We start from the raw sequence: 23,411 nt of genomic DNA, 5'->3' as shown, positions 1-23,411 counted from the left end.
GAGTATTGCCCACAAGATCATATGCTGCAATGTCCTACCGGTCAATGACTACTTCAGCTTCAACCGCAACAACACAAGAGCACACAACAGATTCAAACTTAATACGAACCGCTCCACACTTGACTGTAAAAAATATGATTTCAACAATCGAGTTATCGAAGCGTGGAACTCATTACCGGACTCAATTGTGTCAACCCCTAACCCCCAACACTTCTCCCTTAGACTCTCCACGATTGACCTCTCCAGGTTCCTAAGAGGCCAGTAAGGGGCGTACATAAGTGCACTGGTGTGCCTTTCCTCCCCTGTCCAATTATCTTTCCTTTCTTTCTCCTATCTTATATATTCTCTTCCTTTCATATATCCTCTCCTCTAAGTTCACTTTCACCCTCATTTATATTATCACATGTCTATTTTTCTTCCTATGTATTTGTGTATTGGACAAATGAATAAAAAAAATGTTTTCCCCGTTTGCAGAGCTGGGGTGAGAGTGGCCTACACATGACATATCTAGTCCATGGGTCATCAGGTTGACACCCCTGGTGTGCATCAAGAAGAAACGTGGTTAAGCAAAAGCACATTGCTTTTTTCCTTTAAAGATATCACCAGCCCCTCAACGCAGTCTTTAGGTATCATCAGGATTCAACATCTGGAGAATTTCAAACTATTTTTATCAATGCCGCAATGTATGGAATCTGGATTAGTTTTTGTGGTTTCCTACCTATTATTTGTATATCTCTTTACTGTTTCGCTACAGTTTATTGCTCCACCTGACACTGCTTGCAAACTGCAAACCAATTACTTTAGAGCAGTTAGTGGAATAAACCTTTCCGTTCTGTAAAAATGAATTGTAGATGGTGACCTTTTGATCTTAAATATAAACCTATGAATAAACCCTTCAAATCCTGTGATATAAGGCACTCATTTCAGAAAACCTAAAATCTGTAGCGATGGGGTTATGCTGTTTATATTATCACAATATTCTTATTAAAACAAGCATCATATTCAAACAAAACACAAGTACATTTTTATTGGTTTTCTAAATAAGCTTGCGATAAGATGGTTAAAATTTGATCATAAGCTTGGAGAAAGTTCTGTTTTATTTTTGGCAAAGCACAGTTCGTACAAGTTTCAAGTGACTGATTGTCCAAAAAAAGACAATTCATTGTTCATTTTCTTGGACACAAAGGTGCCATTGTCTTCAGTCTTATTCTCTTCTCATTCTAAAATATCCTATTATTTATTTTAAACAAAACATAAATGACCATAACAATAAAATCTAGCTACTCTATAATCATGTATTTTATACCTAGCCAAATTCCTTTCTCAACCATATGAGAGCTTCTTATCATCTGAATAGTTGTTGAACATAATGGCTTGTTTGTATGGTCCAAAAATTGTTTCAGAAAGTTATTTCATATTTAATATTTTAACTAATTCTCTGCTGGGATTTACAAATGTTTTAGCCTTTGCAAGCTGCCCAGAGTTATGTTTTAAGATGGGCAGTCGTATAAATCATTTAAGTAAGTAATATTTCAAGATAAATACTTGTGTTGTGGTTAGCTCTGGCCTAGCTCCTGCCCCAGGGACTGTGTCCCCCCCCCCCCCCGGTGTAATCTGCTGATGAAGGCTCCTCTGACCAAGAAGACATGAGTGACAGGGAGGAGAGTGTGGCAGACAGCTCAGAAGGAGATCAATTATCTAGATCCTCCTTGGATTCAGAACAAGAGTTAATGATACAGCCACGCATGCGGAGAGCGATGCATAGGCAACAACAACTGAGAGATTATTATCAAAAAAATTAGGCCACCTGTGGTTGGGTGGAGCTGTGGTAATTAGTGAGGCTGCTATAAAGAGCAGCCTGTGGGTTTGGCCATTGTGGAGGATTATCTGATAGTTGTGTTTCGTGACTGCTTTACTGACTTTGACTTTTTGTGTGCTGATTTTTCCCCGCTTTGAAACTAAACCAGAGCAAAGTGTGTTTCACTTTGTGAAAGAAGAAGGATTGTGAATTGCCTCACAGCTGCAAGCTAAGTATCACAGAACTGATAAGGGACTTGTACAAATTTGTACCTGTGAATTTTTGGGAGGAGTCTACCAGAGAGCCCGACAGAACAACTTGAGTCAAAACATCATGAGAGAGCAGCATTGGGCTAGCCGCAATGGCAATGCAAGGATATCTGCATTACTGGTCAACAGCTTGAGCTTAAATCTATCAAGATGAAAACTACATATTATTAGTGGACATCTCAATTTTAGATTGGAAATTCAAGTTATATTGAACAGAGTTGGATTTCATATGAATAAAGCTAGTCCTCGACTTATTACCACAATTGATTCCAATGTTTCTTTTACCAATCAAAACAGTTGTTAAGTAGATTTTGCTCCATTTTACAACCTCCCTTGCTGCAGCTGTTAAGTGAATCACTGCACAGTGCTACCTCTACCTTTCCGCTTTACGTATGGTTTGTATGAGATGTATGATTGTTTTTCATATTAAGGGTTTTAAATTGTTTTAACCATTGGATTTGTACTGTTTTGTTGTTGTGAGCCGCTCCAAGTCTCCGGACAGGGGCGGCATGCAAATCTAATAAATAAATAAAATAAAATAAATAAATCTACCTAAGAACGCCTCTAATTATGAACTTTTCTAGATAAGAACCGGGTCTTCAAGATTTTTTTGCCTCTTCCCAAAAACCATTTTCCACTTACAAATCCGAGCCTCCGAAACTGTAACTGGAAAAGGCAGGGAGAAGCCTCCGTGGGGCCTCTCTAGGAATCTCCTGGGAGGAAACAGGTCCAGAAAAGGCGGGGAGAAACCTCTGTAGGGCTTCTCTAGGAATCTCCTGGGAGGGAACAGGCCTGGAAAAGGCAGGGAAAAGCCTCCATGAGGCCTTTCCAGGAATCTCCTCAGGGCCTCCACCCTCCCTGTGATTTCCCCAATCGCACACATTATTTGCCTTTACATTGATTCCTATGGGAAAATTTGCTTCTTCTTGCAAACCTTTCTACTTAAGAACCTGGTAACAGAACAAATTAATTTAGTAAGTAGAGGTACCACTATACTTGTTGAATTGGTATCACAGTTGTAAATTCGATCTGACATCCCCATTGACTTTGCTTATCAAAAGGTCATAAAAGGGGATCAACATGACCCCAGAACACTGCAACGGTCAAAAATAGGAGTCAATTGCCAAGCATCTCAATTTTGACCATGGGGATGCTGTTCGTAAGTGTGAAAAACTGTCATAATTCACAGATAAACCACCAAATAGCCCCAAAGGCTTTCAGGGAGAGTGCTAACAACTAGATGACTGCAAAGAAATATGATCCTCCCATCCTATCAGAACTAAACCTTCCATCTCCCCCACCATCCCGCAAGAACCAATGAAGCTTCTTGAATGAGGAGCAAAATGTCTTTTTCTTTTTCTTCCAAAAGAAAAAAGCAATCCAGTTGCCTTTTGAAAAAGCATCTTTCAGACATCTGAAAGGAAGGCTGAGGAAGGATGGATTAAGGGACATATGCAAGGACAGGTAAGTTGTAGAATTAGCTCCATCTAAGCTGTATCATCAGACCATGCTTTGTCTCTTCTTACAAGTGGATTTCTCTTATTTACCAATCTAAGGGGACATTTAGTTGTGTGTGGCATTTACAACCCAGACGTTTGTCGTTTTTATTACGGTGGGTCAACTATTTCTGAAAATAGCCAGGCTAGTGGTTGTGTTACAAGGGTTGTTTAACTTGAGTATCTTTATTTGAACATGTTATGAACACTTCTGACACCATTCAGCTAGTGTGGCAATTAGTAGGTTAATGCAAATTCTCTGTTTTTATGTAGATCAGTTAAAAGGAAATTAATTAGACAACAAAAAAGAGAAAAAATGTGTAAATAAAGTGAAGGCTTAGTTATAAGGACAATTTCACAGTCAGCCCCAGAACACTTTTTTAAAACATAAGATTACCACTAAAATGGTTATACTCAAAATCAGGAAAGATAAACCCTTTTTTGATTAAAAAATACAACAGAAGAGTAATTTGATTATAGATATAATCAGATAGCACGTTCTGGAGGAGAACAATGCCTGAAACTACATAACTTGCTGCCTGCATAACTGTGATTTGCACATTTAAAATGATAAATTTAAGGCTATCAATACTAAATCAATTCCAGGAAGAGCAGATAAAACTGGAATAATTCATCATATCACTATATTGAAAACACAAAGAGGACATAGAGGTAATGGAATACTTTGACTTTAATTTGGTTTTGGGGTTTTCAAGGACAATTCTTCCTGCAAGATTTTAACAGATGCAATTTCTTTTTTTTTTTAAAGAAATCATCCTTCAGCACATCTGATCCAAATATACTAATGATTTTTATTGGTCAGATCTTGAAAGAAAGGTTTATTTTAACGGGTAGGCATTAATTAACCCAACATGTACTATCTTTCAGCATATCTGGCCCAGTACTTTCATTTACTCGTGTTTATTGTGAAATGTTTGCATTCCCGACATTGGAAGCCCACACACAGATTATTTCATACTTCTGCTCAGAGCACTTTACAAAAAGTTAAAAGAAGTTATTGTTTTTGATTAATGCATTAAGAAAAGCCCCGAAACCAGATGCTTAGAAGAAACGCATTCTTCATTAAAATGTCGAAATGGCATTCATATGAAAATGAAGTGCTTAAACAGAAGTTATGTAGGCCGGCTTTTCATCGGTTTAGGTATCCCACAAAGAATTAACTTTGTCCACTTCGGAACATAACTCAACGGGAGACTTTTTTTAAAAACAACACAACACTTCACCAACATCTTTTAACTGTAACAATTATATATATATATTTTTTAAAAAGCAACCTCTAAAATCTCACAGCAGATAAACAGATATGTGGGATAGTGTGTTACAGATGGGAATTCTAAAACGGTGGTTGTCATCTTTTGATTAAAAAAAGGAAATGATTTCACTAAGAAGACATTCCCTCTTGCGTTGTTTTGTTTTAACCGAGTTTGTACTTTCCACTGAACTGGACATATTTATTGAGTCTCATAAGTTACTTCACAGTTACCAACATCAGTGTAATCTCAACAAACTATCTTTTTTCTTGCCAATTATCTAAATATCATAACTATAAAATATCTTAAAACATTCTCTGCAGTGTAAACATCTTAGCTACAAAGTCTTAAGTGTAAACAGAACGATGCATCAGAATGATTTTAAGCGATGTTATAAAAAAAACTGCTCTTAAAAACTAAACAAAAAATGTAAAGGTTCCATCTGGTTTATGATTTTTTTCCACTGCAGAAATGCTGCTGTGTGCCAGTTTAGTGAACCATAGCTTACTAAAAAGATTGCCGAGGTCACAAAGAAACAAAGAGCAAGACTTTAACGGTTAGAGATTTCTCTCTTTTATTTCTCACACATCGGTCTGATATGGCTCAAATAGAATTAATACCACAGCATAGAAAACTCAGACAGGCAGAGTTTGTGTGTGTGTGTGTGTGTGTGTACACACACAATCTGTTTAAAAGGGAACCATTTGCACAAGGGTTAATATTTTGCAAGAGGTGTCATTTAAGTAATTATGGTTGATGCCTTTGCAGCATTAAGTGTGTTGTTATCACCCCAGTGAAGTGAATTTATGCCTTCTTTACAATCTGTACACACATAGTTAAACACAGAGAGTAAATTGCAGATGGGAGGAAAACAACTTTGAAACTCTTTGAAAGATCTTTGAAGAAGTTTTAAAGGAGTATTCATTTGAAATTCCAGAGGAACGGCTTTACCTATTCCGTATACCAGGGGTCCCCAAACTTTTTACACAGGGGGCCAGTTCACTGTCTCTCAGACTGTTGGAGGGTCGGAGTATAAAAAAACCTATGAACAAATCCCTATGCACACTGCACATATCTTATTTAAAGTAAAAAACAAAATGGGAACAAATACAATATTTAAAATAAAGAAGTAATAAGTAATTAAGTAATTAATAATTAAGTAATAAAGTAATTTATACTTCTTTATTAACAAGTAAATTTAAACTTAAATCAACAAACTCCATTTCTCCTTCCTTCCTTCCTTCCCTCCTTCCTCTCCACTTCTCTCTTCCCTCTTCTTTTTTTCTCATTTGTTTCATTTTCCTCTCCCTCGTTCTTTCCCTCCATCATTTTCTCATTTTTCTCTTTCTCTCTCTCTCTTTCCATCTCTTCCTCTTCCTTTCTCTCTCTCCCCCTCTCTCTATGTCTCCCTTTCTCTCTCTCCCTTTCTATCTCTCCTCTTCATTTCTCTCTCCCTCTCTATTTCTCCCTCTTATTATATCGATCGGTAAAATCTCGTGTGCTGCCGCGGGCCGGTTAAAAGACCTCAGCGGGCCGCATCCAGCCCACGGGCCGTAGTTTGGGGACAGCTGCCGTATACCCTTAGAATGGAAGATCTGATGGTATGGCTTTATTATATCTATATTTTATTAGGGAGGGATAGGATCTCTTCTCGTTCTTTCAAGTTTCTTGTTAAAGGCCTCTAGTGATGGAGCACCCGCAACTTCTGAACCCAAGCCATTCCACTGATTGGTTGTATTCACTGCTAATTCTAGATTGTGTCTCTCCTTGATTAGTTTCCATCCATTGTTTCTTGTCTTACCTTCTGGTGCTTTGGAGAACAGATTGTCCCCTCTTTTCTTTGTGGCAGCTCCTCAAATATTGGAGCACTGCTATCATGTCACCCCTAGTCCTTCTTTTCACTAGACATAGCCAATTCCTGCAACCGTTCTTCATACATTTTCCATCTCTGTCCAGGCCACCAGCTCGCCTCTTTATTATTTTACTAATGGAGTTATTTGCAGGATCTATTTGCCATTTTGCAATTCCAGCTGTGAGTATAGGTTGAGTTGTAACATACAATTCTTACTTCCACAATAGTCATACTTGTGAGATAAGTTTCTTTGCATGCATGTGGGGTGGTGGTGGCTAGAATTATCCTAATGCACAGATATCTTTGTGCATATGGGTGTAAAGTCATTTTAACAAGGACTTTTTCACACACACCTACTCCATTGCTTTATTTATGCTGCAGTTGGATCGTTTTGTGAGGGACAGCCTTCATTTAGTTTTTAAAAATACAAAAATGCAGGGTTTTTCCTCCCCTCTCTCTTTCTGTAACTGTAAGGCTAGATAACTTTCAGATCACTTTTTCAAATACATAAGGATGTATGTCTTAATGGATGGGTTGTTATTTTAGTCGAAGAAATATCCAAATTTCTTTTGGATTTCTTATTTCCAAAATATTTTCTCAAAAATAAACTTGAATAAGGGAGAAATTGAACTGACATCTATTTTGCTTGGGTCATTAAAGATCTGAGCTTCAATCTCTATGCACTGAGAGGCAGTAATAATGAAAAGCTGGTAATAAATGTTTATAAATGATAAATTATAATTCCAGACTCTCTTTTTCTGAGGGGTTCTCATGTTTAATGGACATATTTTATAGCATTAAATTGGCCTGGAAGAGATGAGTAAAAATGTTGTGCTTTTGTTATGGACATCTTAAAGTTTCCAAACTTTTTTCAGACAAAGGAAGAATCTATCTATCCATCTATCTAATGTATATACATATAGTTCATGCCTAATATACATACATAAACACAAGTAATGCCATCTGAAAACCATCTGGAAATCAGGATTCATTAGTTTTGCTGCCCAAGCCAACATTTACATTTACTCAGAGCATTTACTACTAGTAGATTAAACGTCACAAAAGAGGGATGCATTTTAAATAAAAAAGAAAAGATGATACGGGAAAAAAATCTTATAGAGTTTCTCTCTTTAATCACACTTTTTTTTCTTAAGAAGTAAAGTTAAAAATACTCCTCAGAGGCTAACTTTCTCTTCCCTTAGCCTTTGCCCCAGCATTTAATATAGCAGCCCCAGAAAATTAATTCTGCATTTCTATAGATTAAGCAGTTCTAAACAAAAAAAGAATATTTCTAGTGAGTTTCTTTTAAGAAGAAAAAGCACTATATGCCTGGAAATATCTATTTCATCTTCTAATCAGAAAATCAAGGCAGATATGGTATCCAGAGCTTAATGAACTAAAAATGTGCCACACATTGCTAACACAATACACTGTACCATTTTCTTACCTGGGACATATAGAATCTGTGGCCTTAGTAGTCTGTACACACGATCCAGAGACCAGCCTTCACATACAGAATCCCAATTCAGACAAGCGTTGAAAGCAGGCTGCTTAATCACTCAGTCTCAATTTTCCCATCTGTGAAAACAGAATAATTACTACCGATAATTGGATTAAAGCAAGGAAGACTTAGGTTAACAGTTAGTTAGTAGCTGGAGGTTTATACTGACCATTTGCTTAGAACTGGTTGTGGGGATGTCGCATGGGTGAAAAAGTTATAAGTCACTTTTTTTCACCACCATCGCATTTTGAACAGTCTCTAAACCAACTGTTTAGGACTAACTCTATTGGGATAAAAGAATGCAAAGAAAAGGGTTTTTTTCCCATTATTCTTTTTCATAGCAGCCCTAACATACCCAATGGTTAATAAAAGAGTTTTTTTAAAAAAAAAACAAACCAAAAGATATTCCTCTAATTTTTACTTCTGCACCTTAAATACATTAGGACTTGTACAATCAAATTTCCACATTGTTTGCTCTAACAGAGAAACAAGACGGTTCGCTGCTACAGCACCAATTAGCTCTCAAAAAAGGCAGAAGCATCGCTTGGATTGGCAATTTTACAATGCTAGATGGACCTCCTTTGGAGTTGAATTCAGCACAACCCCCACATCTTTACTTTCAGCCATATGAACTTTTTTTTAAAAAAAGAAATTCATTATGTAGTAGGTGAACTTTGTTTCGTCTTTGTAATTTATTTAACTCAGATGTGTTTTGCATTGAAATCTGCAGTTCATAATCTTTGTTAATTCTAGGAGACATTCCATTCACAGAACAAAAATAAAAAGTGTTGATGGAAGAGATAAATTCTCTCTCTCTCTCTTTCTCCACATATATACACAACACACACACAAATATGTATATATAGACACACACACAGAGAGAGAAAGAAATGCATATAGAAGTTCCAAATTTGTGCTGGGTTTGTTCTTTTTTCTATGAGTTATGCGCTATTGTTTGCCCTCCTAATTGGATGACTAAGTATCCAACATTGCAGAAATGTTAAATTGTGTATTCAACTTGTCATTCATCCTGCCCTTTGTAGGGCATTGGAGAGCTGTTGAGCGCATCCAATCAGAGTCGACGTACGCAACCCGTACAGCCAATCACAAGAGAAGGAAATCGTGCAGGCAAAAATCAAGTGGTATTCATCGGAGAAAAATCTGCAAATGATTCCGGAATGACATTTCTGTGATCCTTTTCCAGCTCTGTTGCCAAAGTGAAGAAACACAATATTGAAATGTTTCCTATAAAATATTGATTCCTTCGTATCATCTCATGCAGAAGTGAAATTCTCTCCCTTTCCTAAAATGTGCAGAAGAGGGAATTTTAGCAGTTTTACACTCCTGCTCAGCATCTCAACTCTGCCAAAATAAATTATATTCTAATGTAACTTGGCGTGTCGAGTGCCTTCCATTGTCTCAAAATTGACAACCAGGTTGGGGAATAATTTGTGGTTGGGGCTCTAGAAGACTGTCTTCTTTTGCATTTGGCCACCCTAAATTCTGGTACAACATGCCTAATTCTGTATTTTATCTGTAAGTGCAGCTGACTTAACTGATTCATCCTCTGGTAAAGATGAGAGGGAAGTCTCAACACAGCACAAAGCATTACAGCCTTTGCTTAAAACCTTAATAAAGAAGAGTCCGCCACCTTCTTAAATAACTTTTTCTCGGGTTTGCATTTTTAAGAATGTCTTGCCAATGTTTAGCTTAATGTGCTTTAAATTTACGGACAATGGTTCTGGTCCCATTATCTGCTCCTTCATTCTTGCAGGGTGGCTTTTCAATTATCTAGAAATGACTTCCATGTCAAAATAGTGGAGAAGCGTTTCTCCAAGTAATCTAAGCTTAGCTGAGGCCCAAATCCCAATAGTAACAGAACAGTATTACTTCATTGATATTCTTATTCCAAACACTAAAAATCCAATGTATCATTCAGAGATCTATAATCAAACACAGAATGAAGTACAGTAATAACAAAAGAAACCCAAAAGTTCACCCATTTCCTCCCATGTTGACTGTATGACTGTAACTTGTTGCTTATATCCTAATTTTTTTTTATTAATATTGCTTCTTCATTGCTTATTTGACCCCTATGACAATCATTAAGTGTTGTACCACATGATTCTTGACAAATGTATATTTTATTTTATGTACTCTGGGAGCATATGCACCAAGACAAATTCCTTGTGTGTCCAATCCCACTTGGCCAATAAAAAATTCTATTCTATTCTATTCTATTCTATTCTATTCTATTCTATTGAATACCAAACACAATAGAATATGAGTTGCAGTGAGACCAGAAGAATGATCACAACAAAGAAAGGGATGAAAGCTAGGTTAGTGTAGTCATCAGCAGTGTTCCCTCTAATTTTTTTTGGGGGGGCGGAAAGGTATAGTGTCTGAGCGGCAGTCCCTTCGGGACTGGGCGGCACACAAATAATAAATAAACAAACAAACAAACAAACAAACAAAAAACCCACCCTGTTTTGCCTCAGAGAATTTCAAAATAAAATACTGTACTGTGTGTCTATAACAGTGAGCTCATAATAGGGCAACTCTATCAATATCAAAATGCCACTTAAATAGTTGAGCTAGTTTCAAACTAGATTTTGATTTTCTTTCTCTCTTCCTTACTCCCATTCTTTTTCTTTCTCTTTTCCTTCCTCTCTTTTTTCTATCTGTTTCTCTCTCTTCCTCTCTCTCTCCTTCCCTCTCACTCTTTCCCTCTCGGCTTCTGGGCAGGTTTGGAAAACTCTGAGTTGATGATGATTTTTAAGTGAGCGATTGCTCACTGCTCAGCTTAGAGGGAACTATGGTCACCAGTCTAAGTTCTAGTCCTGCTTAGACATATTATCTTTGGCCTGATCACTCTCTCAGCCCTGGGAAGCACACAATAGCAAACCACTTCCAAAATCTTGCCAGGAAAATTGCAAGGACCTCTATAGATAGTTGTCAGGAATCAACAATCACACACACACACACACAAAGAGGGAGGGAGGGAGAGGGAAGGGGGGGAGAGAGAGAGAGATTCAATTTGCATGTATACAAAAACAAATTACCGCCAGTATCAACTTGAAATAATTTCCATAAAACTTCTGAACTTTCTCTTTCTCTAACAAGTTTAAGAAGCACTGGGGTTTTTTGCTTTGTTTTTGACAATGTCCCTTTATCTGCCATTACCGACAGCTTCAGAGCTCAAGTGCATCTGGAATTATAATTGCATTATTTTTATATATATATATATTTGTTTTCGTATTTTTATATATATATATATTTGTTTTCGTAAATTTTCACGGGTATATTTATGTAGATTGTTCTGAGTTCGGGTTTTGCCCTGTGTAATATCACGAAGCTTGGAACTTCAGCCTGATGATGGTGAATGTGATTTCATCTATTTCGGCCTTATTTTGGCCTCATCAGCTAGCCATACCCACTGGGACTTGAACCTGCAACTTTTGCCTTGTAAGGCAGAGAATTATGCTCTAGGCTACAGTATCCAATCCCTGAAATTAAAATCCTAGGTTGTAAAATTCTAGGATTGGCAACCCATCTACAAATGTTTAATTTGGTATTGGAGAAACATATACTCTATGTCAGAGCCAAAAGCTAGTCACTAATTTATTCCCAAATTAGTCTGCCCATATTCAAGGCAAAATAGATCAGTAGGTGATTTTTTTTTCCAGGATTGTTTGAGATGAATTGTCTCACATAGCAACCATTTAAATAACCCACAATAACCCTTAAATAATTCAGGACTTTGGGGGGGAAATTAAACAACAGCAGGACATTATATTGGCAGAGTGTATCTACATAAGAAAAGTTAAGAACATGGCAAACTCCACTTTGTTCAGAAGGAAAGCAGATTTAAAATAACGCAAGCAAACCACACAGATTTAATTGATAGAGCATTTGGAAATTCGCTTTATAGGTAGCTCCACATTCATTACACACAACAGACTATATATCCCACAAACAAAACACACTAGAACTTTAATTTCTTTGCACAAACTGGCCACTACAATTTCCTCAGCTGTATCTGTTGCTAAGCAATGTGGAAATAGGACCCCTAATTAGGACCACATTCTAAATCACCTTTGATTTTAGACGTATTTGTCCTTCATACTCCAAAACACTCAGACCCCTTCCCTTTCAGAGAGAGGGGCCAAGACTGGGGGTTCAAAGCAGAGACCCCTAGCAGGGTCCTTCACTACCAAATGGGGTCATATTTGGTATGTGTGTACCAACTTAGGAGTAGGTCACTCAGGAATAGATGGGTCATATAGGGCTAAATATATAATGAATTTTAACAGACACCTGTACAGTTGGAGATGGCTAATACAAGGTTTAACAGTTTAACAGAGTTGAAAGGAACCTTGCAGATCATCTAGTCCAAAGTTCTACCTGTCAATGACTACTTCAGCTTCAATCGCAACAACACAAGAGCACACAACAGATTCAAACTTAATATTAACTGCTCCAAACTTGACTGTAAAAAATATGACTTCAGCAACCGAGTTGTCGAATCGTGGAACTCATTACCTGACTCAGTAGTGTCAAACCCTAACTCCCAACATTTTTCCCTTAGACTATCCACGATTGACCTCTCCAGGTTCCTTAGAGGTCAGTATGGGGTGTGCATAAGTGCACCAGTGTGCCTTCCGTCCCCTGTCCAATTGTCTCTCCCTATATCATTTATCTTTTCTTCCTTTCAAATATGTTCACCTATACATATACATATACATATATACATATACACCTACTTTTATATCTTTTCTTCTATTCTTTTCTTTATTTATATTATTACATCTATTCTCTTCAATGTGTATTATGCATTGGACAAAATAGATAGATAGATAGATAGATAGATAGATAGATAGATAGATAGATAGATAGATAGATAGATAGATAGATAGACCCCCTTGCTCAAGCAGGAGAGCTTACATCTGCTTCTACCTAAAATCGAACTCACAACCTCCTGATTGTGAGGCAAGAGCTCCACCTCTAAGCCACAGCAAATCCACCACTATATGGTGAATGGAACTTACCATACTTTGCACAAGATTGGAAAATATATTTTCTAGCAAAGGTAAAAGGCAAGATTGAAATATAGGTAGAAAGTCTGAAAATGGAAGAATGTGATAATTCAATGGAGATGTAAAGGCAGTAGTAACTTTTGGAACTTTCCTGTATACAAATAGAATGTATAATTCTATTTCTTGAACTTTTATGAGCTTTCTCAAATTGTCCTTCCTTCCTTCCTTCCTTCCTTCCTTCCTTCCTTCCTTCCTTCCTTCCTTCTTTCCTCCCTCCCTCCCTACCTCCTTCCTTCCTTCCTTCCTTCTTTCCTTCCTTCCTTCCTTCCTTTTTTTCCTTTTCTTTCTTAATACAGAAACATCATTACTTCCCTGGTACATTTATCATATTTCACTGGTTTGAATCTCTCTTACAAGATTCATCAATTGTTTGAAAGAAAGCATAGAAGCAGCGTGTAGAATCTCTTGCTGTTGGGTGAATTAGAGTGTATTGGAAGAACTTCTGAACTTCAGCCGACAGCACCCCTCACTCTTTATCAAGATGCTGATGCTATGTATGCTACCTGTGCACTCACAACTGTCAGGTGAGAAGAATCAGGATCACACATTAAGTACCGGTTAAGATAATTTATTGTTCATTACTATGCAAAAACAAAAAAATCTAGTGTACTAATGGTTAGTAGTAAATTGGTGCTAGATAAGAGTCAATGAAATCCAAAGGGGAGGAGGTAGATTTAGACAATTTGTGAGGATGTAACAATTCTAGGTTGATGCCTCTCTTCACTCCATCTGTCTGCCTTTCTCCTACATTTAAACCTGTAAACATAAAGCACTGTCAGGGTTTCAGTTGACCTACCTAGGCTTTTCATTAACACCTCCAATAATCTGCATTTTTTCTTTTTTTCCATTTTTTAAAACAGTCTTTATAAATTTTCCAATGTTAAAAAACCACAAATACAAAATACAAATGCAAAAAAAATGAAACAAAACAAAGAAAAATAAATAAAAGTTAAAAAAAGACAAAAATCAAATTGAACAAATACAGAATATGTACAAATATAAACATTAAGAACATTATACAATATACATTGCTCAAAAAAATAAAGGGAACCCTTAAACAACACAATATAACTCCAAGTAAATCAAACTTCTGTGAAATCATACTGTCCACTTAGGAAGCAACACTGATTGACAATCAATTTCATTTTGTTGTCAGCACATTCAAGTTTGTACAGAACAAAGTATTCAATGAGAATATTTCATTCATTCAGATCTAGGATGTGTTCTTTGAGTGTTTCCTTTATTTTTTTTGAGCAGTATATATTTACAGTATTTCATGTCAAAATATATATATACTACTTTCCCACTTCACCATTTAAGTAAAAAAATGTTTTTTGCCGTTAGTAATTCAACCTACAGTTTCAAACATACATGAATATTTTACCATTCAGATTTTAGTTTTTTCTGTTTCTTACTTTCATTCCTAGTTTCTGGCCAATTGTAAAATCTATTTCAAATTCTATAATTTATTTATTTATTGGATTTGTATGCCGCCCCTCTCCGCAGACTCGGGGCGGCTAACAACAGCAATAAAACAGTATATAAAAAAATCCAATTCTAAAAACAGTTAAAAACCCATTATATAAAAACCAATCATACATACAGACATACCATGCATAAAATTGTAAAGGCCTAGGGGGAAGTGTATCTCAGTTCCCCCATGCCTGGCGGCAGAGGTAGGTTTTAAGCAGCTTTTGAAAGGCAAGGAGGGTGGGGGCAATTCTAATCTGTGGCAGGAGTTTGTTCCAGAGGGCCGGGGCCGCCACAGAGATAATAGTCCAATTCCTCTTTTTCTTTTAATTCCATCATCATCCTATCCATTTCAGCACATTCTAAAATCTTACTGATTTACCATTTCATCCGGGGAACTTTTATTTTTTCTTCCAATATTGTGCAAAGCTAATTCTGGCCACAATTAATAGGTGAAGAGTTAAGTACTGTTTATCTTTTTCAATTTCCGAATCCAATATTCCCAATAAACACAGTTCTGGTTTCATTTGAACCAGGGTCATTTTTTCCAACCCTTCTCTAATTTTTTTAATAATCTGCCGTTTTCAAGACTACCAGTTGATCAGTGGTTCCCCCACTGTGTCCCAACAAGACTCTATGCAGAAGAGAATAGATAGGTCAGTCATTCTCCTACTTAAAAGAATGTAAAAGTCTTCCTCTCTAAGCAACTCAGCAGGTATTCTCTTGATTTAAAGGATAATGTGTTGGTAATGACCTTTAAAGCCCTACATGGCATTGGGCCAGAATACATCCGGAACCGCCTTCTACCGCACGAATCCCAGCGGCCGATAAGGCCCCACAGAGTTGGCCTTCTCCGGGTCCCGTCGACCAAACAATGTCGTTTGGCGAGCCCCAGGGGAAGAGCCTTCTCTGTGGCGGCCCCAGCCCTCTGGAATCAGCTCCCCCCAGAGATTAGAATGGCCCCCACCCTCCTTGTCTTTCTCAAACTTCTTTGTCGCCAAGCATGGGGGAGTTAAGTTATTCTTTCCCCCTAGGCTATTACAAGTTATGCATGGTATGTTTGTGTGTATCCCGGCGAATCCCAGCGGCCAATAAGGTCCCACAGAGTTGGCCTTTTCTGGGTCCCGTCGACCAAACAATGTCATTTGGCGGGCCCCAGGGGAAGAGCCTTCTCTGTGGCGGCCCCGGCCCTCTGGAACCAACTCCCCCCAGAGATTAGAACGGCCCCCACCCTCCTTGTCTTTCGCAAATTACTTAAGACCCACCTTTGTCGCCAGGCATGGGGGGGTTAAGTTATCCTTTCCCCCTAGGCTATTACAAGTTATGCAAGTTTTTTATAATAAGGGTTTTTTAGTTGTTTTTATTAATTGGATTGTTCATGTTGTTTTACCACTGTTGTTAGCCGCCCCGAGTCTGCGGAGAGGGGCGGCATACAAATGCAATAAACAATAATAAAATAATAATAATAATAATAATGATGATGATGATGATGATGATGCATCTTTAGAATGAAGAGGTATCTTCACAAGAGGCAAGGCTGGCTTGATTTCACAACAACAAAGCTGCACTGTTTAGAAGGTAAACTAAGAGGAAAGTAACTAAAAGAATTCTGGGTGGAAAAAAATTGTGTCCTCATCATTCCTCATCAAGAAACCATTTCAAAATCTACTTTGAAAAGTCCCTAAATTAGCCTGTTCACGGTAATTGTATCATCCATTCTAAAGCAAGATTCTATTAGTTACCCCCGTTCCTTTTAACCAAACGAAAACTCTATTAACATGATTCACTTATAGTTTCCATATATAGATATTCTACTCCGATGGCTTTAAATAGATTCTTTTTTCCTCTTTCTCCTGTTCTTTTTTTCTGAAATTGCCTTTAAGCCTTTGTTTATGTTTATTTATTTTTTACCTTAAGGGTGGAGCAAGCACGGGATTATTTCAAACTTTCTACGAAAGATTTTCGGTGCAATGGAAGTAAGAAAAAGAAAAAAAGCTACTTTCTATAGACAGATTGCTTTTAACCTTGCTCTCTGATCTTTGCAATTGCACGCAGGGAACCTAGTGAAGAACAAGACTCTTCTGCTCTTAATTCATCTAGCGCCTTTCCTTTTGGGAGCTTTGATTCTATCTCAAACTTAAGAGATTTAAAGAATTGCTGGGCAGTTTCTAAGGAAAAGACAGATTTTGCACACTCCCAGCTCATTCAGAAAAACTGAGTGAGAACCAAGCTCAATAAAGCAGGGCTTCGTCACTTGCAAAGCGACTTGCCTCGACAGAAAATTCAAAGAAACATGGGAATAATAAATTATTTATTTATTCATTCATTCATTCAATTTTTTAATGCCACCCTTCTCCTTAAACTCAGGGGGGTTTACAACATGTTAGCAATAGTGCTTTTTAACAGAGCCAGCATATTGCCCCCACAATCTGGGTCCTTATTTTACCCACCTCGGAAGGATGGAAGGCTGAGTCAATCTTGTGCCGGTGATGAGATTTGAACCGCTGACCTACAGATCTAGCAGTCAGCTTCAGTGGCCTGCAGTACTGTACTCTACCCACTGGGCCACTTCGGCTCTTAATTACTTAATTACTAATTAAACTGCAGAAAAAGCAATTGCTGCCAACCTGCCTTCCATTAGGGACCTGTATACTGCACGAGTGAAAAAGAGGGCGGGGAAAATATTTACTGACCCCTCACATCCTGGACACAAACTGTTTCAACTCCTACCCTCAAAACGTCGCTACAGAGCACTGCACACCAAGACAACTAGACACAAGAACAGTTTTTTCCCGAACGCCATCACTCTACTAAACAAATAATTCCCTCAATACTGTCAGACTTTCTACTAAATCTGCAATTCTATTCTACTAGTTTTTCTCATCATTCCTTTCAACCATTTCCTCCCATGTTGACTGTATGACTGTAACCTGTTGCTTGTATCCTAAGATTTTTATTAATATTGCTCCTTCATTGCTTATTTGACCCCATGACAATCATTAAGTGTCGTACCACATGATTCTTGACAAATGTATATTTTATTTTATGTACGCTGAGAGCATATGCACCAAGACAAATTCCTCGTGTGTCCAATCACACTTGGCCAATAAAAATTCTATTCTATTCTATTCTACTTTATTTAATAATATATCTGTGCAGCTGTCTCAATGGTGCTTGCTCAAAAGGCAACTGGGCTTTGTTTCCCCTTGAAGATATTTTGCTTGTCATTCAAGAAGTTTATTCAGTTCTGACTGGATGATGGAGAAGGGAAGGGCTTACAGTCATCTGGTTGTTAGAAACTCATTCTGAGAGATGTTGGAGGTTTATTTGTGCCTTCAGGTCATCTGAATAGTGCAAAAGGGCATGGGACCTCCTTGGAACTGCTGAAAATAGTTTCCCCAAGAAATTATTCCCCCTCCACCATTCAGTCAGAACTGAAGAAGCTTCTTGAATGACAAGCGAAACCTCTTCAAGGAAAAACAAAGTCCACTTGTCTTAAGCATAAAACTTATCAGGAAAGACTTAATGAACTCAATCTGGAGGTCAGAAGGGAAAGGGGAGGACGTGATTGAAACATTTAAATACGTTAAAGGGTTAAATGAGGTTCAGGGGGGAAGTGTTTTTAATAGGAAAGTGAACACAAGAACAAGGAGGCACAATCTGAGTTTAGTTGGGGGAAAGATCAGAAGCAACGTGAGAAAATATTATTTGACTAAAAGAGTAGTAGATGCTTGGAACCAACTTCCAGCAGACGTGGTTGGTAAATCCACAGGAACTGAATTGAAACATGCCTGGGATAAACTTATATCCACCCTAAGATAAAATTCAGGAAATAATATAAGGGCAGACTAGATGGACCATGAGGTCTTTTTCTGCCGTCAATCTTCTATGTTTCTATGTAAATGGGCCATAACTCATTTAACAAATGGTTCACATAGCAGCAAGACTTTTTGGCCTCAAATGTTATTGTATGTCAAGAACTATCTCTATATTGAAGTCGTACTTAGCACCCCAGGTTCTATCAGTCCCAGCCAACCATAAAACATTTTAGCCTGAGAGCTCTAGAAGGACTAGGGCTTTTTTTTGGGGGGGGGGGGGACTTTGTGGAATTTGGGATGATAAAACCATCAAAACAGGCACTGTGGAATTTCAAGCTCTAGTACCTAATAATACTAATTCCCGCTTATTAATTCAAGATTTTCTGATTTTCACATCGGTGGAATATAAACATACTGCTTGCATTTTTTTTTAAAAAAATAAAGTCTTCTTGTGGGTGGTTGTAATGCACTTTTTTCCATTTTAGTTCCCATTGTTTTAATTTTATTCCATTTCCACATGTGTTCTTCCAGCTTAGCACAGAAATCCAGTTATCAGAAACATCTGGGGTGCCCACGCTGTAGAGCAGGTTAGCTCTGCTTGTACCCTAACTGCCTGTCTTTATTAATTTATTAAGCTCCAGTTTGCTGGGGAGACATTCTTGGGACACCCTGGAAGGGCCCAGGTTACATTCAGTAGGAAAAAAGGCTGCTTGAATTTACAGGGCAAGGACCCTCCTGTCTTCTGAACCACAACATGGAAAGTTTAACTGGTGCAGAAGTATGAACACGAGTTTTGGGGAAAGGCACAAGTTCAAGCGAACTTCTGCAAAAAGTGAAGGGTCCCATATGTTTGCTATTTAAAGGGGGGGTGCTAATATGTAAGTTGTTAAAGAAATGCCAAACCATAACATGGATTCTCAGACCCTTCTTTTCAATGAACACTGTTGGAGTCGGCTAGACCAGCAAACTAGACTGTTTTAAAATGTTTCTCTCTGGAAGGCTGGGAAAAATAACACATCAACCACCATTGAAAGAAGCGGTATCATGAGAAAGAGATTCCTCCTTTTGTTATCTTGATCATGTAAAACTATCAGATCCTAACTCTTAACAGAACTCAGAATGTAGACTGTTCTGAACATATTGGATTCATGCTTGGCACTAAACCATGGTTTGGTGCACAAATCATAGTTGGTGGGCTTTCGTGCACGTTGTGAAGTTATAAATTTCTGCTTACAAACCACAGTGGGCAGATTGCACAGCATACTGATCCAAAATTAAATAAAACTACATTATGCTTTAGTGTGATATCTGAACTAAACTTCAACTCCTACCAAAAGAGCTGCTGTTTCTCTCAATCTGGTGCTGGATGCCGCAGATCTAAATGTGCAAATTAATCTTTAGCCCCTTATGACAACTTGTTGTCAAGTTTTACGCTGCAAAAAAAAAATGAAGCAATGTTTTGAATAACTTAAGGATACTGTCCAGGTTTCTAGGAAGAACTTGGAACACTGTGCCCCCAAGAAGAAACCAGAACAAAAACTACGTTCAAGGTTGTTGTGAACGGTTTGAGTTTCAAGAGTCATCTGCTATTATTATTATTATTATTATTATTATTATTATTATTATTATTATTATTATTGTTGTTGTTGTTGTTATTGTAGTTGTTGTTGCTGTTGTTGTTTTGTTTTATGTTGCTGTTTTGCTGTTTTGTTGTTTTATTGTTGTTGTTATTATTATTATTATTATTATTATTATTATTATTATTATTATAAAAAAGTTAACAAAACCAAGTCACTATACAGTGTTCCCTCGATATTCGCAAAGTATTTTTTAATTAATATTTTTGAAAAACCGTGTTATAGGCTTTTCGCAAAGTTCGAACCCGTGAAAATCGAGGGAACACTGTAATGTGAAAAGTTGCACAGAGTTCTCTCTTTTGGAAACAATTTGTCTGTACAAAAAACAGACGAAAGAGGGATCAAGCAATTGAGCTGTAAGAGCTGTAGGTATAAACATAAACAGCTTTGCTGGAGTTATTTGCTTTATTTTTTCTTTCTTTCAGAGACGCCCAAGATTGATTCAAGGAACAATCATGGCAAGGAAACGTCATGAGATTTTTGTCACTGATCTTTTCCATGCAAAAGTCGGCATCCATGTGTGTTCAATTCCAAGTGCACAATTGAAGACCGATGTGGAGAAAATCCGTAGTGCAAAATGAAAAGGGAAAAAAAAAAATCCAACCGCCGAGTATATCCTGATTCCCATATGAAGGAATGTCTGGGTAATCATAGTTACACTAAGCAAAGAGTTATTATACAATTAGCCGCTGGTAGCTTGCAAAATGGGACCAATGATTAATTTACCAGTTCTCTTCCCTTGCTGCCATTCTGCGTATTGAGGAAGGAATGACAATTTCACTTAAGCCCGAAATACAAGTTCAGCCAAACTTCCTTTGCGGAACAGGTATTTCACATTTGAAGTGAGATTTGGTTCATGGGTAGAGTCACTAAAATTCTACTCTTTCCTCCAAACTCACAACATCAGAAGATTGCTTGTTTTCCAGAGGAAGGACGAGGCTGAGGATGATCCAATCTTGACACAGCGATTATTGGAATGAATGAATGAAATGGGCATTTATCCTGGGCTATTTCTTTTCAAACACTATTGTGCTGATCAGCACTTCTACTCAGCAGTGAATCAACATTCATTTGTAAGAGAAATTGTTATCCACTTGATCACATGAATGATTTAACAAGGGCTGGGAGAACTGGAGGCATAACAAGCAATTGGTGTGGCGGGATGCATTTGGAAAATTAAATAATCTGAATAAATTACTATACATTTAAAATAGAATATTTAAAGGTCATTAGCTTTGATTAAAAACTTAAATTAAAAAAACTTAAAATGTAAGCTAAAAACATAGTAAATGTTTTGGCATAAAGTTATGTCAAATATTTTCATTTATTCAAATATATTCTGTTTATTATGATGATAGAAAACTTCAGATCGGAAACTTCAGAATGTGGCCGCGAGAGCCATCGTGGGGCTTCCTAGATTCGCCCACGTTTCTGCAACACTCCGCGGCCTGCACTGGCTGCCGATCGGTTTCCGGTCACAATTCAAAGTGTTGGTAATGACCTTTAAAGCCCTACATGGCATTGGGCCAGAATACATCCGGAATCGCCTTCTACCGCATGAATCCCAGCGGCCGATAAGGTCCCACAGAGTTGGCCTTCTCCGGGTCCCATCGACCAAACAATGTCGTTTGGCGGGCCCCAGCGGAAGAGCCTTCTCTGTGGCGGCCCCGGCCCTCTGGAACCAACTCCCCCCAGAGATTAGAATGGCCCCCACCCTCCTTGTCTTTCGCAAATTACTTAAGACCCACCTTTGTCGCCAGGCATGGGGGAGTTAAGTTATCCTTTCCCCCTAGGCTACTACAAGTTATGCATGGTATGTTTGTGTGTATGTTTGGTTTTTTATAATAAGGTTTTTTTAGTTGTTTTTATTAATTGGATTGTTCATGTTGTTTTACCACTGTTGTTAGCCGCCCCGAGTCTGCGGAGAGGGGCGGCATTCAAATCCAATTAATAATAATAATAATAATAATAATAATAATAATAATAATAATAAATCGCAACTTGTGAAAGTCATCTTTCTTCCATCGCAATGAACATACTTCTAAAGCACAAAAGTTTATTTTTTTTTAAAAATGTATTTATTTATTTTGGATTGTTATGTGTGTTGAGTCTGGTCTCTAGGATCATGCGACTTTCATTGTATGTGTTTACTGTGTATACACACACAATGACAATAATGTATGTATGTATGTATGTATGTATCTATCTATCTATCTATTTATTTATTTGAGATCGGAGCAGGAAAATGTGTAAAGGATAGACCATTTCTCTTGCCAATTTTGCTATAACCATTTTGGATGCACCTCAAGTTCACACGGGTTGTGTCAAGATTGGATCATCCTCAGCCTCGTCCTTCCTCTGGAAAGCAAGCAAGCTTCTGATGTTGTGATTTTGGAGGAAAGAGTAGAATTTTAGTGACTCTGCCCATGAACCAAATCTCACTTCAAATGTGAAATACGATCCACAAATTTCAGAACAGAACAGAATAACAAGAGTTGGAAGGGACCTTGGAGATCTTCTAGTCCAACCCCCTGCTTAGGCAGGAAACCCTACACCACTTCAGACAAATGGTTATCCAGCCTCTTCTTAAAAACTTCTAATGTTGGAGCATTCACAGCTTCTGGAGGCCAGCTGTTCCACCCATTGACTCTTCCAACGATCAGGAAATTTCTCTTCGGTTCTGAGTTGCTTCTCTCCTTGATTAGTTTCCACCCATTGCTTCTTGTTCTATGCTCGGGTGCTTTGGAGAATAAGTTGACTCCCTCTTCTTTGTGGCAACCCCTGAGATATTGGAACACTGCTTTCATGTCTCCCCTGGTCCTTCTTTTCATTAAACGAGCCATGCCCAGTTCCTGCAACCGTTCTTTATAGTCTCTAGTCCTCTAAACACCTTTGTTGCTCTTCTTTGCACTCTTTCTAGAGTCTGCACCAGGCAAAACAGTAGTAAAGGCTTTTAGAACCTACTACTGGTCTCCACATCCTTTTTATATCACAGCAACCAGAACTGGATGCAGTATTCCAAGTGTGGTCTTACCAAATCGTGATATCATGCAAGGAAAGGGTTACTTTGCCTTTGTTTTACTAAACATTTGAGGAAATTGAGCTTAATTCAAACTACAAAGATGTTCTATTTTCAGTTCCTGTACACAATGCATGTGATAAAATTGGCTTGCCCGGCTCGATTAAGTTGCTTTTCAAAAGAA

The 23,411-nt window shown here is 37.8% G+C and overlaps 1 protein-coding gene across 2 annotated transcripts in view; it reads right to left on the bottom strand.

Moving 5' to 3' along the window:
- ZNF536 (zinc finger protein 536) overlaps positions 1-23,411 on the bottom strand; it is a 354,431-nt gene that overhangs the window by 179,838 nt on the left and 151,182 nt on the right. For both annotated transcript variants that reach the window (XM_070760286.1, XM_070760285.1), the window contains exon 2: positions 8,134-8,264. The gene's annotated coding sequence lies outside the window, so the exon portion shown is untranslated. The remainder of the gene's footprint in view (positions 1-8,133; positions 8,265-23,411) is intronic.

The sequence above is a fragment of the Erythrolamprus reginae genome, chromosome 9, assembly GCF_031021105.1.
Source record: "Erythrolamprus reginae isolate rEryReg1 chromosome 9, rEryReg1.hap1, whole genome shotgun sequence".
NCBI lineage: Eukaryota > Metazoa > Chordata > Lepidosauria > Squamata > Dipsadidae > Erythrolamprus > Erythrolamprus reginae.
The sequence above is the reverse complement of the archived record's forward strand: the minus strand, read 5'-3'. Positions and strand labels throughout refer to the sequence as shown.